Source organism: Dasypus novemcinctus, chromosome 2, assembly GCF_030445035.2.
Source record: "Dasypus novemcinctus isolate mDasNov1 chromosome 2, mDasNov1.1.hap2, whole genome shotgun sequence".
Classification (NCBI taxonomy): domain Eukaryota; kingdom Metazoa; phylum Chordata; class Mammalia; order Cingulata; family Dasypodidae; genus Dasypus; species Dasypus novemcinctus.
Window position 1 is genome coordinate 107382758 of NC_080674.1, and position 15230 is coordinate 107397987.

Below are 15230 nucleotides of genomic sequence, written 5' to 3' on the forward strand. Positions count from 1 at the left end.
TCCTTCCTTCCTTCCTTCCTTCCTTCCTTCCTTCCTTCCTTCCTTCCTTCCTTCCTTCCTCCCTCCCTCCCTCCCTCCTTTCCTTGCTCTTTCCCTCTACCTTCCTTCTTTTCCTCACTTTTTCCCTTCTGTCCTTTCTTCCTTTCTTCCTTCAAAGTATGCAGGCATCAATTGCCTGTGCAGTTTTATTTAAAACTATATACACAGAAAAATATTAGCATAATTAATACAATTAACTCAATATTATAAGTTAATTCTGAGGTGAGTTGTAGGATTAAAAATGTTACTTTTCTGTGTTTAGGAAAAAAATGGTTAAAGCTATATATGCATATATGAATATATATATAGCATATATGTACATATATATTTCTCAATTATGTCCAATGTTCAGTGTATTAAAATTCCATTGTTATGAAAACTCTGGATGATACTACTGATTTCCTATTTCCTGACTAGATATTCCTTAGAAGCAAATAGATAAAGGAAAAACCTGGACAAAAGAATTCAATCCATATTCCAGTGATCCAGGCAAGAATGAGAAATGAAAACACTTGAAGAGAGACTTAAAAGTGAGAAAGATACATAAGGGGAATGGTCATGTCATGTGAGACAATTTTATAAAATCTCATACTGTTTACAGTTATCTCCTGCTAGTTCTGTTTCCTACAGAACCCTAATACAGTCCATACCTTGCATTTGGTGTATTTTCCATCAACCCACCCAATTATTAACACCAATATTCATATAATATATTTATTATAGTTAATGAGAGAACTTTCTCTTATTTGTTCTGCTAACCACAGTCCCTCTTTCACCAATAGAGATCCTATGTAATATAAGATAAGAACATTTTTTAAACTATTATACCATTATCATATCTTAGAAAACTAACAATAATATTTAAATATTATCTGATATTCAGATCCATGTTCTTTTTTAAAAAGGAGTTTTATTGAGATATATTCACATACCTTGCAATCCATGCAAAGTTTACAATCAATGGCTTTTAGCATAATCACAGTTATTCACTCATCACCATATTCAATTTTGAACATTTTCATTACTTCAAGAAGAAAAACCCTATGCCCCTAATAGTCAATCTTATCCTTCCCCAGCCCTACATAACCACTAAACTATTTCTATTTGTGCAGATTTATTTACATTTTCATTTTACTTAAATTGAATCATACAATATGTTGTACTTTGTGTCTGGTTTCTTTTACTTAGCATAATTTTTAAAAATTATTATAATTATTTTAAATAATTGATGTCATGTAAAAACACAACGTCTCCATATATCCTTCTTTTGTTGACATTTTGCATTACTGTGGTACCTTTGCTACAACTGATGGAAGAATATTGAAATAATACTATTAATTATAGTCCATAGTTTACATTAGGTATAATTTTTTCCATATACATGAAAGAACATTCCTGTACTGTTAACTCCAGTTCATCATTCACAAAAGGGTTCACTGTGTTACACAGTCTAGGTTTTATCTTCTTAACTTAATTCTGTAACATACATGACCCAGAATTTCCCTTTTCAATCACATTCACATACATAGTTCAGTGCTGTTAATTACACTCACAGTAATGTGCTACCAATGTCACCATCCATTTCCAAGCCTTTACAATCACCTTAAATAGAAATTCTGTACAAATTAAACATCAGATCCCCATTCTGTACCCCAATCTATACCCTGGTAACCTATATTCCAGATTCTATCTCTATTAGTTTGCTTGATATAATTAACTCAAATCAGTGAAATAATACAATATTTGTCCGTTTGTGCCTTGCTTTTTTCACTCAGCACAACGCCCTTAAGCTTCATCCATGTTGTTGCATACATCAGGACTTCATTCTCTTAAAGCTGAATAATATTCCATCATATGTCTATACCACATTTTGTTGATCCATTCATTGGTTGATGGACACTTGGGTTGCTTCCATCTTTTGACAATTATAAACAATGCCATTATGAACATCAGTATGTGAATATCTGCTCAAGTTCCAGCTTTCAATTCTTCTAGATATATATATAGTAGTAGGATTGGTGGGTCATATGGTGATTCTATATTTAGATTCCTGAGGAACTATCAGTCTGCCTTCCACAGCAGCTGCATCATTTTACAATCCCACCAGTAATGAACAAGTGTTCCTATTTCTCCACATCTTCTCCAACACTTGTAATTTAAAAAAAAAAAATCATAGCTGTCCTGGTGGGTGTGAAATGGTATCTCATTGTGGTTTTGATTTGCTAGTAACTAATGATGTGCATCTTTTCACCAGCTTTATAGCCATTTGTATATCCTCTTTGGTGAAATGTCTATTTAAGTCTTTTACCAATTTTAAAAATTGGGTTGTTTGTCTTTTCATTGTTGAGTTGTAGGATTTCTTTATATATTCTGATTATTAAACCCTTACAGGATATGTGGTTTCCAAATATTTTGTCCCATTAAGTAGGTCGTCCTTTTACTTTTGTGACAAAAAGTCATTTGGTGTACAAAAGTATTCAATTTTGAGGCAGTCCCATTTATCTATTTTTTCTTTAGCTGCTTTGTTTTGGATGTAAAGTCTAAGAAACATTGCCTAACACAAGATACTGAAGATGCTTTGCTACATTTTCTTCTTGGAGTTTTATTATCCTGTCTGTTATATTAAGGTCCTTGATCCATTTTGAGTTAATTTTTGTATATGGTTTAAGATAAGAATCTCCTTTAATTCTTCTGCACATAGATATCCAGTTCTCCCAGCATCATTTGTTGAAGAGACTATTTTTTCCCAATTGTGTGCACTTGGCAGCCTTGTGAAAAATCATTTGGCCATAGATGTGCATGTCATTTTCTAAACTGTCAATTCTATTCCGTTGTTTGATATATCCATCCTTGTGTTAGGACCAGACCATTTGTGGTCTGGTCTAACTTTGTCATATGCTTTAAAGTCAGAAAGTATGAGTCCTTCAACTTCGTTCTACCTTTTCCCTAAGAGATATTATTATTTTTCTATTCTTGTGGTATCTTTGGCTGGCTTTGGTGTGAGGATGATGTTGGTCTTGTAGAATGAGTTAAGTAGTGTTCCTTTCTCTTCGATATTTTGGAAGCATTTGAGCAGAACTGAAATTAAGTCTTCTTGGAATGTTTGGAAGAATTTCCCTGTGAAGCTATCTGGCCCCAGGCTTTTCTTCATTGGGAGGTTTTTGATTATTGATTCAATCTCTTTGCTAGCAATTGGGTTGTTGAGATCTATTTCATTTTATTTTTACAATATTTTAGTAAATTTATTGAGTTGTGTAACCATTACCAAAGTCCAGCTTTAGAACATTTCCATCTATTTCATCTTGAATCAGTGTAGGTAACATGTGTATTTCTAAGAATTTGTCTATTTCATCTGTTATTTAATTTATTGGCATACAGTTGTTCACAATATCCTCTTGTAGTCCTTTATATTTCAGGAGGGCAGGCAGTAATGTTCCTCTTATCATTTCCAATTTTATTTATTTATTTATTTTTTAAAGATTTATTTATTTTATTTCTCCCTCTCCCTGCCCATTTTCTGCTTTCTGTGTCCATTTGCTATGTGTTCTACTGTATCTGCTTGTATTCTCATTAGGCAGGTCCAGGAACCAATCCTGGGACCTTCTGGAATTGGAGAGAGGCGATCATTCTCTTGTGTTACCTCAACTCCCTGACCTGCTGCATCTCTTATTGTCTGTCCCTTGTGTCTCTTTTTGTTGTGTCATCTTGCTGCGCCAGCTCTCCATGTGGTCCAGCACCCCTGCGTGGGCCAGCACTCCTGCATGGGCCAGCACTCCATGTGGCCTAGCTCCCCATGTGGGCCAACTTGCCTTCACCAGGAGGCCCTGAGCATTGAACCCTGGACATCCTATATGGTAGACAGGAGACCAATTGCTTGAGCCACATCTGCTTCCCCATTTCTGATTTTAGTTACTTGTATCTCTCTCTGTTTTGCTTTGTCAGTGTAGCTATAGTTTTTCAATTTTATTGATCTTTTCAAAGAATCAACTTTCGGTTTTGTTGATTCCCTCTATAGTTTGTGTGTGTGTGTGCGTGTTTCCTCTTTCATTAATCTCTGCTCTAATCTTTATTTCCTCCCTTCTACATGTTTTGGATTTCATTTGCTCTTCTCCTAGTTCTTCCAGTTTTGAGGTTATTCTCTTGTTTAAAATCTTTCTTCTTTTTTAATGTAAGTGTTTAGTGCTATAAATTTCCCTCTCAGTACTGCCTTTGCTGCATCCCATCAGTTTTGGTATTTCATATTTTCATATTCATTCACATTGAGATATTTCCTAATTTCACTTGTGATATCCCCTTTAACCCATTGGTTGTTTAAGAGTATGTTATTATCCACATTTTTATGAATTTTTCATTACTCCCTGTTATTTGTTATTGATTTCTAGTTTCATTTCATTGTGTTTGGAGAAAATACATTGTGTGATTCCAATATTTTAAAATTTTTTGAGACTCCTTTTGGGACCAAAGAATAATACGTGTGTATTATGCTTTTGTTGGGTTAAGTGTTCTATACATATCTGTTAGGTCTAGTTGGTTAAGAGTATCATTCACGTTTTGTGTTTCCTTATGAGCTTCTTACTAGGTGTTCTATTCATTATTGAAAGTAGTATATTAACATCTCCTACTATTAGTACAGAAACTCTGTTTCTCCCTTCTAATCTTTCTGTATGTGCTTCATATATTTTGGGGCTTTGCTTTTAGATGCATACATATTTATAATTATTACATTTTCTTATTGAATTGTCCCCTTTATTAGTATTTAATGACTTTCTTTGATTCTCATTATTATTTTTGACTTAAAGTCTATTTTATCTGATTTTAGTATACCTACCCTGGCTCTATTTTGGTTACTACTTCTGTGGTATATTATTTTCCATCCTTTCACTTTCAACCTACTTTTATCTTTGAATTTGATTGAGTTTCTTATAAAGAGCATTTAGTTTGGTCACACATTTTATCAATTCTGCCAATCTCTGCCTTTTGACTTGAGAGTTTAATCCAGTTACACATCCCTTGCCAGTGGGCCCTACTTTGGAATTTATGTTCCCCAGTGTGACAGAGTTGGACTCTGTTGTGGTTTCCCTACACATGGCTCTTCTGTCCTTCTATTTGAACTTATATTTAGTACTAAAGTTGTCCAAGAGACTTAAATCTTTGGGCTGTCCATGTGCCAGCTGGACCCTGAATCTCAACAGAGTTGCAACACCTACTCTCCAGTTCACTGGACTCACCCATGACAAACAAGAAGATGATAGATAAACAACATAACAAGTAACTGAGAGTGTCTACAACTGCAAGCAAGAGAGGTCCATCCCTCAATTAAAGGTGGAGTGGGGATCACCATCCTAGAATCCTCAGGATTAGGGAATGAACTATGGACTAAAGTAGATTTAGTATTATTATAATGTAGACTTATTGTGATTCTAGGAATTGAAGAAATGTCACTGATATGGAGGCAGTGACTACTGGAGATTCTGAGGGTAGAGAGAAGGAAAACAGGTGTAATATGAGGACATTTTTGGGACTTGGGAATCATCCTGAATGACATTGTAATGACAGATACAGGCCATTATATATCTTGACATAACCTACAGAACTGAGTGGGATAGAGTGTGAACCATAGTGTGAACTATAATCCATGCTTAGTAGCAGTTCTCCAAAATATGTTTATCAAAATGTGTACCACACTAATGAAAGATGTTGCTAATGTAGGAAAATGTGGGAAGTGTGGGGAACAGGGCATATGGAAATCCCCTATATATCTCTGTAACATTTATGTAATCTAAGTATCTTTTAAAAAATAAAAAAATGAAAAGAAAAACAAGAGTTCCTATTTTAAAGTCAAATACTGGATGAATAAGTTGTTTATCCAATGCTGACCCATATGTAATTCTGTGAATAAAATCTATTATTTCAAAACAAAACGAAACAAAACTAAACTAAAAAAAATAAAGTCACTACTGATAATGCAGGAATTTCTTTTGCCATTTTGCTACTTATCCTTTTTTATATCTTATACCTTTTTTGTCTTTCAATTATCCCGTTAATGCCCACCTTTATATTTACTTAAATTTTTTTGTGTTGTACCATACTGTACTAGTCAGCCAAAGGGGTGCTGATGGAAAACACCAGAAATTGGTTGGTTTTGATAAAGGGTATTTATTTGGGGTAGAAACTTACAGATATCCCAAAAACTTACATAAGCACAAGTTATTTCCCTCACCAAAGTCTATTTTCATGTGTTGGAGCAAGATGGCTGCCGACGGCTATGAGGGTTCAGACTTCCTGGGTTCTTCCCTTCCAGGGTCTTGCTTCTCTCTGGGTTCATGGTTCCTTTCTTCCCAGGGCTTGCTTCTTCCTGAACTCAGCATTCCTCTCTTCCTGGGGCTTGCTTCTGTTTCCTCTGTGAGCTTACTTCCCAGGGCTCCAACCTAAGGCTTTAGCATCAATCTCCAACATCAAAACTCCAACATCAAAAACCCTCAACCCTGTCCTTTGCCATGCTTTTTATCTGTGAGTCCCTACCCACCAAGGGTTAGGGCCTGAACACCCTAATGATGTGGCTCAGTCAAAGCCCTAATCATAATTTGCTCAGACCAGAATACAAACATAATCCAATATCTATTTTTGGAATTCATAATCATATCAAACTGTTACACATAGTGAGTATCTTTTATCTAGATATATCTTTCATTTATTTTCCTTGTGGTTACCATGGGGTTAAAATTTAACATCATAAATATGTAACAATCATATATGGGTTAATACCAACTTAACTTCAATAGCATACATATATATTTTTCTTATTCTTCTCTATCCTTCAGCCTTTTACTGTGTGTACTTGTTGCCACTTATATTTTGTACATTGTATGTCCAAAATCATAGCTTTATCATTACTTTTTATACATTTGCAATTTAGCACTTATTGGAAGTAATAAGTGGAGTTACATACCAAACAAGATACTACAATAATACTGGCATTTACAATTAGCCAAATGGTTACCTTTACCACAGGGTTTTATTTATTTCAGCTGCTCTGAACTGCTGTCTAATGTTCTTTCCTTTCAGCATTGTTTGAACAGAAAGTATAGTAATGATGAGCTCCCTCAGCTTTTTAAAAAAATCTGAGAATGTCTTAATCTTTCCATCATTTTTGAAAGTAAGCCCTGCTGGTTATAAAATGCTTCATTGGCAGTTGTTTTCTCTCAGCATTTTAAGTATTTCAACCCATTGCCTTCTTGCCTGCATGGTTTCTGATGAGAAGTTGGCCCTCACTCTAGTTGGGACTCCCTTGTACATAACGTTGTACATAACATGGCTTTTCTCTTGCAGCTTTCAGAAGTCTCTCCTTATACTTTGCAATAGATGATGTGATCAATATATAACTGGGTGTATTTTTCTTCATGTTTATTCTGTTTGTTTTTTTCTCACTTCTTGGATCTGCATATTCATATCTTTTGCTATTGGGAAGTTCTTTGTTTTGCTTCATTATTTCTTTCAATATTCCTTCTGCCCCTTTCTTTCTTTCTTCTCCTTCTGGGACTCCCATAATGTATATATTGGTATGCTTGATGGTGTCCCAGATGTGTCTTAGGCTGATTTTGCTTTTAATAATTCTTTTGTCTTTTTGCTCCTCAGACTGACTCATTTCAAATGTCTTGTCTTTGAGTTCACTAATTCTTCGTAATGCTACCTCCAATCTGCTTTCAAAACCCTTCTGGGAGTTTCTCATTTCAGTTATTGTGGTCTTCAAGTCCAGTAGTTCTGTTTGGTGGATTTCAAAAATTTCTCTTTACTAAGATTCTCATATTGCTCATTCATTGTTTTCCTGATATCTATTAGGTCTTTCCCCCTATTTTCCTTCAACCTCTTGAGCATTTTTAAGATCATTTTTTTTAAAAGGCTTTGGTCAATATGGCCACATTTTGGTCTTTTCTTATGGCGTTTTCTGAATTTCTTTCCCTCTTCCTTTGAGTGGGTCATCATTTCCTGTTTCTTTGTTTGTCTTGTATTCTTTTGTTGCACACTGTACATTTTAATATTTTAAGATATAAACTCTGGGACCTTTTCCCTGTGATGTCTGTTTCTTGATTTTATAACCAGCTGAATAAGACAAAGATTTTTGTGAGTTTCAGTCATCCTACCAAAATGGTCTGCCCAGGGCTTTCCTAGTATTTCTGGGCCTGTCTTGTCCTGGGCTTTTGCTTGTTAGTTGTTTTGGACTTCTCTTGTTTACAGGAATTTTGGTTGTCCCCTCTATTTCCTAGGAAACAGAACTCCCTCTCCAGGTTGTTTGAAGCTGGCAAAACTTTGATCCAGTTTGCCTACCTCTGTAGTTTCTTAATTTCCTTTTATTGTCTCAAGCTGCTTTTGCCTGGAGGGCAAATTCTGGGAGGAGGGGTATATAAGCTAGAGGACTTTCTCAAGTCAGTTACATCCAGCTGAAGTAGGACCAGGGACACACAAAGGGGTGCGATGGCTCCAATGTGCCCTGGCAAGGAAATCATGAAGAGTGCCAAGAGCCTCTTCCACTACTCTCCAAAGCTGAGCTTTTCTGGCTGCCTTCAACCTGCTGTCTCCACAGCCCTGAAGAATCAAAGCGTCTTTAAGTGTCCTCCACAATAGCCCCTGTGAAGGCCAGGCTGAAACAATGACTGCTGTTGCCATTGTTTGTTAAACAATGGCCACCCTCAAAGCAGGGTTCCCCATGATCCAAAGTCCTATCAAAAGCCATAATCAGTGTTTGGCTGTGCCCTCCCTTAGTTTTCTGTCACCAGCCATCTAGCCAGGGACTGGATCCCACAGTGGCCTGTCACAAGAGTACGGGGTGGGTATTGGTACATCCCATGCAGAGAGTAATTTTCTGTTCTTTACTGTAATTATCAGCCTCTTCCATTCTTTCCTGTGTGCTGTACAGTGTTCTTGTGGCCTCTGGAGTTTCAAAATAATTGCTTCAGACGGTCCCTTCTTGTTTAGTAGTTGTTCTCTTAGATGGACTCAGACCTGAAACTCCCAACTCCTCCATCTTCTCACAATGGAATCTATTAAAGTTTTATTTCGAACCAGATAAGGGGTATGGAAATCCATTAGGAGAGACAATGAAGAAAATAAATTTGTAACATTGGGTTGATCTGAAGTTAGTGAGTTATAAATTTGACTAAAGCATTCCATTGTGTGTCTTTGTTTTCTGTAAATATGGAGCTAGAGAAGACAGTTGCTCTCTGAGAGTGTAGGAACATGGCCATCTGGAAAGGCTTTGATCTGTGAACATAGATGTCAGCATTAGGGTGACAGATACTCCTTTCTGATTAAAATGTAGCTTTTGTCTGAAAAGTTTACCTCTAGCAATACATAGACCAAAGTAAAATATTAATAGGACTGACATGGCTATGAAGACACTGCCCCTGTAACTTATTAATGGTCTATAGTCTCATACTGTCTTAGGACTTAGAGATGAAGCTATATAAATAAGCTCATATAAAGGGAAAGTTGGGATTCAGGGAATGCATGCATGTTGGGTTCCATTTTAATTCTTGTTTTTGTATTTCTCTGCCCTTTCTCTCTCTGCCAGGACTGTTCGCATCTATTCTCAATGCTTCAAATGAAAATAGGCAGGTTGCATTTGTAAATTATCTTGGAAGTCCCCTTTAATCCACTTTCATCTTCTCTTTACTTTCACTGACTAATAAACAAATATATGTTGGATACAAAATTGGGAGATTTAGGGATGAGGAAGGATATATGCCAAAGAAAGAGAAAGAATTAATAGGTTTCAGTGAGAAAATTATCTTTGGTGCTTCAGGCTTCCCGCTGAATACATCAACCTCAAGTGGGTTTTGCACTGGTGACCTTGAGTCCCTCTGCTATAAAAGCAGAGTAGATATCTTGCTGAATAGAGCAGAAATAGAGCTCTTCATGGAAAGTAGTAACCAAGCTAAATAAATCATGCTTTTAGAACCTGACCTGATTTTTTTTTTCAGAAGAGTTTTGTGTTCCCCTAGTGGAAATGTTTTGTAATATATGGATATATATGACTTCCTGAAAACAATTAGAGGCCTTGTAATACAGGCACATCTAATAATAAACATGAATTCTTTGGCAAAAACAAATAATGAGGTCTTATTGAAAAGCTGTTAATTGCACAGGAACTCTAGGCCCTACTGAGTTTAATAAAACATTAAGTGGCTTAATTAAATCATTAATTCCACTCTTGGTTCTATTTTTCAAAAACACTCAATGTAAAAATAAAATGGCTTCTTTTTTTAGTGGCTCCTCTTTCCTCTATAATTCATTAAGATTGGTCTATAGATTGATTCACTGTATTTCTTTCATAAAGCCCTTGGTTCCACTTAAAATATATAGCGCTTTAAACAGGCTACTTGGAGGTATTGATCTTAAGGTGGTACTTTGCTTTTCATAAAAAGGGAATTTTAAAAAAATCTATAAAATGTATAGAGATTTATGCTACAACATTATTATAATGTTACTAAAATAATTGTTGGTTTGTTTTTCTGTTTTATAGGGAAAACCTATGAAAAGGATGGGAACACTTTTGAATGCAGGTAACCATATACAGCATATATATTCTTTTAAAATTAATTTTATCTTATGAAAGTAATACATAGTCTTAACAATCAGTTGTATGAGAGGCTTATAAAGCAAATTAATGATCTTCTGGTTCACTCTCCCTTTGTCCTAGTCCCACCCTCTTGTGGCAGCCATTTCTTTCAGTATATATCTATGTATTTGAAAATAATGCTGTCAGGAAGCAGCTGCGGCTCAAGCAATTGAGTGCCTGTTAACTATAAGGAGGACCCTGGTTCTATCCCCAGGACCTCCTGGTAAAAAAAGAAAAAACGCATCCCAAACCTGCAGGGAGAGGAGAGGTGCAGCTCCTCACCCTGAACCCCTGTGCATGGTGAAGCAACCCACCAAAAAAGATGATGATCCAACCAGATTGGGGGGGGGGTATATATATATACATATATATTTAAAATGCTGTCTAAGCCTAGAACCTCTAGAAACAAGTTAATTTAAGGATTAATATATTGATTCTCTATTTCATTGCGTTAAACCCATGGAGCAGTGAAAATGAAGTGGCATAAGGAAAGGTACAAAGCAATGCTGTGTAATGCAGTATCATGCTGGGCACTTAACAAGCATGTTCTTACAGTGGTGGATTGTTCCACATGGACTGTACTGAGTAGCCCAACTCCCAAGCACCTCATGGATGAGTGAAAGGAAGGGGAATTTCTCTGCTTGACTTCTTCCTGTCTCTTCCTTTTGGTCAGAGTTCACTTGCTGAGGAGGTCTTTTGCACTTCAGTATCATGTCATCTGGTCCCTTGGTGGTCACTCAGGGAGCCTTATCCCATACCCCATGGTGTTTCCACTTGCATCCAAGTCCAGAGGTAGAGGGATGGTCTGGATAGGTTCAGCATGTGGTGTGTGTGGGCCATAAAGGTTTTGAACTTCTGAACTCCAGCCAGCCTGGAGAGCTTGGCAGAAGTGGTGGAGATAAGGGTGGTGACTCAGCCTGGGAAAACTGTCAGAAAAGAAACAGTCAGGGTAAACTCAGGGGCTGAACAATAGAATACTATTTCATTCCTTGATTTACCAATTTCAGACATTAAATTGACTTCTTGATATGAAGATTAGTATTTAACTCTTTTTGTATGTCCTTTCTCTTCACTCCTATCCCAAAATACTTATACAATAATTTTTTCAAGTAATAATCAACATTTCCATTATTATGATTCACTAAATTATATTCATAGATAAGTCAAGTAATGGATATAACTATAATTTCTTATACGCCTTCTCATTTTTCTCTATTACTACAAGTTTGCACTTATATTTTTTAAAAATACTTTTCCAATATTTTCCACTGTGGAGTTCCTATATATCCTCTGTCCCCTCTGTACACCAGTTCTCCTATTATTAACATCTTGCATTGGTGTGGTAATTTATCACAATTTATGAATCAATATTGATATATTATTGTTAACTGAAATCCATAGATTACATTAGGACTCATGCTTTGTGTCATATAGTTCTATGCATTTTGACAAATGCATAATGTCATCATTTTACACCATTACAGTATAATACAGAATAGTTTCATGACCCTAAAAATGCCCTGTATTCCACATATGCATTCCTCCTCTTCTCCCTGATCCTCTGGCAACTACTAACTGTTTTATTGTCTCTACAGTATTGCCTTTTCTAGAATGACATTGGTGTCATACAGTATGTAGCCTTTTCTGACTGACTTATATCATTTTGCAATATGAATTTAAGCTTCCTTCATATCTTTTTGGAGCTGATTAGTGGGCCATTTTTCAGCCTACCAGAGATGTATAAATACATTTAGCTGTAAATGTATTTATGCTTAGACACACACACAGTGCAGAGACACACACACACATACTCTGCACATTAAGAGAGTCTGGAAGCAGAGACACCAATATCAATGAGTAAACTCAGTGCTTAGATCTTGGCTTCAGTTGCAGTTTGGTTTTTCAAGAGCCATACCCTGAGACAAAGTTCTGTTTTCAGAATTCTTATCAGGTAGGGCTTTAGGATAGACATCTCTGGAAATGAGGGGGAAGACATAGGATTGGGTAGAAGAGAGCAGTCAAGAAGTAATGGAGTCCTGACAGCTTCAGACTATACCATTGGGAATTCTGGGTCCAAAATGCTTCATCAGCTGTCCCACTCTGAATGTCTAGACTTTCATACTTGCCTCGATTGCATGTTGGTTACTACCTGGAGTAAAGTGGCTGTTTGTAGCTGAGGTACTCTCTAAAGTGGCTTATAGCTGACAGTATTTCTAGCTTCTGGGCAACAAGTTCTTTGAAGGAGGACCTGAACGGCACATCATTATTCATCACAGCTTTTAAATGCCAGTCTCCACTAAAAGTAATCAGGGCTTCTTAGACAAATGGCTGATTCCAGGGCTATGGCAGAGAAAATACAAAAAGAATCTGTAATGTGTTTTGGGACCAAAATATAAAGAAGTGCTTCAAGAAATTTGTGGATATGTCTAACAGATACAGAAGCCAGTTGGAAGGAACTCCCACTGACCAAATATGAGACAAAATAAAGAATAATAATAGTGGATTATAACTCATTGAATGAAATCAGAAACTACAAATCCATACTGATATAAATGAAAACATGGATAAATTAAAAGTTTGACAAAGAAAGAAATGTTTGCATAGATTAAAAATACCTCTACACAAACTGCTTAATTACAGAAAGATAAAGGATAATTTTGCAGTAGAGAAGCCTGGAAGATCTCATCTTAATCAAGTGATCAAAGTGAACATTCTTAGCAATGGGACAAATAGAGATTGTGTACTATCTTATATATGGGATGAAATGAGAAGCTTCACAGCTGTGATATTTTTAATTTAATCACAAGAAAACATCAGTGAAACCATAATCGAGGAGAATATTACAAAATAGCAGACCTATAATCCTCAAAAGTGCACAGATCCTGAAAGAAAAGTAACTATTCCAGACTGAACGACACTAAAGAGACATGACAACTAAATGTGAGCCTGATTCTGAAGCAGAGTAACCCTATATAGAACATTATTGGAATATTTGGTGAGACTTCCATGGGGTCTGAGGATTTGTTGGTGGCAACATGTCGGTGTTAACCTCTTGTTTTGATAGTTATCTTGTGATTGTATAGGAGAATGTCCTTGTCTGTAAGAAATACACATTAAAGTATTTGAGTGTGAAGCTACATCATATCAGCAACTTATTCTCAAATAATTCAAGGATAAATGTCTTTGTGTAGTACTCATAAATTTTCTATAAGTTTCAGGTTGTTTTAAAAAAAGTTGCTGCCTTAGCTTTTGCCAGGCAGCTTCTAATATTGCTTCTAGATTGATTGTGGTTCCTCTTCTGGGCAAAAGGGAGTTTGGGAGAAGGCTGAAGAAAAGAGCGAAGTAAGAAAAAAAAATTTTAGGGAATATTGTTCCACTGACACCTATTCACCCTGAGAATGGTTGCCCAAGATTGACTGTTTTCACCCAACGCTACTCCTTTTTCATTTTGGCTCCTATCAACCTTCAGTATTACAACTACATGCCACTGATTTGTTTCCTTTAATTTTATTCCCACTGACTAAAATGCCTAGGAAGCTGGAGTTTCAATAGCCATTTAAAGAATGAATTAATGATGCCTTTCTGGAATAAAGACAGCAATGTTGTCTTAGGAAACAACTTAGTTCAAATTTTATCTAACGTTTCTCTGTTTGTATGAGAACTAAGCAGCCAAACATTTAAAAAATTCTTTTATATTCTATTTTGTTATTTTTAATGAGGTATTTCTATTTATAGGCCCTACACCTTATACATTATCCTGAACAGTCCCAGGTTCACAGCTTCAAGAAATATTGCTGTGAGGCAAGTTCCTTTACCCCAGGTCCTCTGAAGTTGCCATCTCTCCAGAATTTATGGATCAAGATGCTTTATCCAACTTCTCTTCAACGCATGGTTCCAGGTTAGTGGACTTTTATTGGGTCCATTAGAGGGAAACTTAATCAGATTTACCTCTGGCCAAAATCTCACTTCCTATGCAAACTTCCCTCCATGATCAACCTTGAATTCAAATCTGAATTCAAATCCAAGAGCTAACATTAAAATTCTAATACCTTCTAAGTGCCAAGCATTGGGCTAAACCCTTTTATGCATATTAACATATTATTCTTCATAACAAGTCTTTGATAAAGGTACTGTTTTAATGAACACTTCACAGCTGAAGAGATAGATATTAGACTGAGCTTCCAGGAATGACAGCTAAATGGCAGATCTGGGCCACCAAGGAGCTGCTGATCTGGCCACCATCCAGAAGCTGCCTGTTCAGTTGAAGCTTTCCTTCCAACTGTCGGCTTTAGAACCAAGCTTGCACAATAGATGGTCTTGGTCTGCTACTTCCCCACATACTCAGTCTTGCAGTTGCATAACTGATTGGTAAAACCAATATCAACATCTGGAATCCAAGCTGCTATGGAGTTTGGGAAATGTACCTTCATCTTTCTGCCTCTGTGGTATAGGAAGAAATGTAAGAAAGGTACTGGAATAGGTGTTGAGTAAATTAATTACAAGTATATCATAGAGAGGATGTCTCTGTTGGGATTAGTTTATACTGATGTGTGTCTACAGTAATATTGCAAATATT

General features: G+C 36.2%; 1 long non-coding RNA gene across 1 annotated transcript in view; it reads left to right on the forward strand.

Annotated features, from left to right (window-relative positions):
* LOC105744561 (uncharacterized) overlaps positions 1-15230 on the forward strand; it is a 63279-nt gene that overhangs the window by 20813 nt on the left and 27236 nt on the right. Inside the window, exons 4-5 of the long non-coding RNA XR_001117588.4 lie at positions 10559-10598; positions 14390-14552. This is a non-coding gene — a long non-coding RNA (uncharacterized lncRNA). The remainder of the gene's footprint in view (positions 1-10558; positions 10599-14389; positions 14553-15230) is intronic.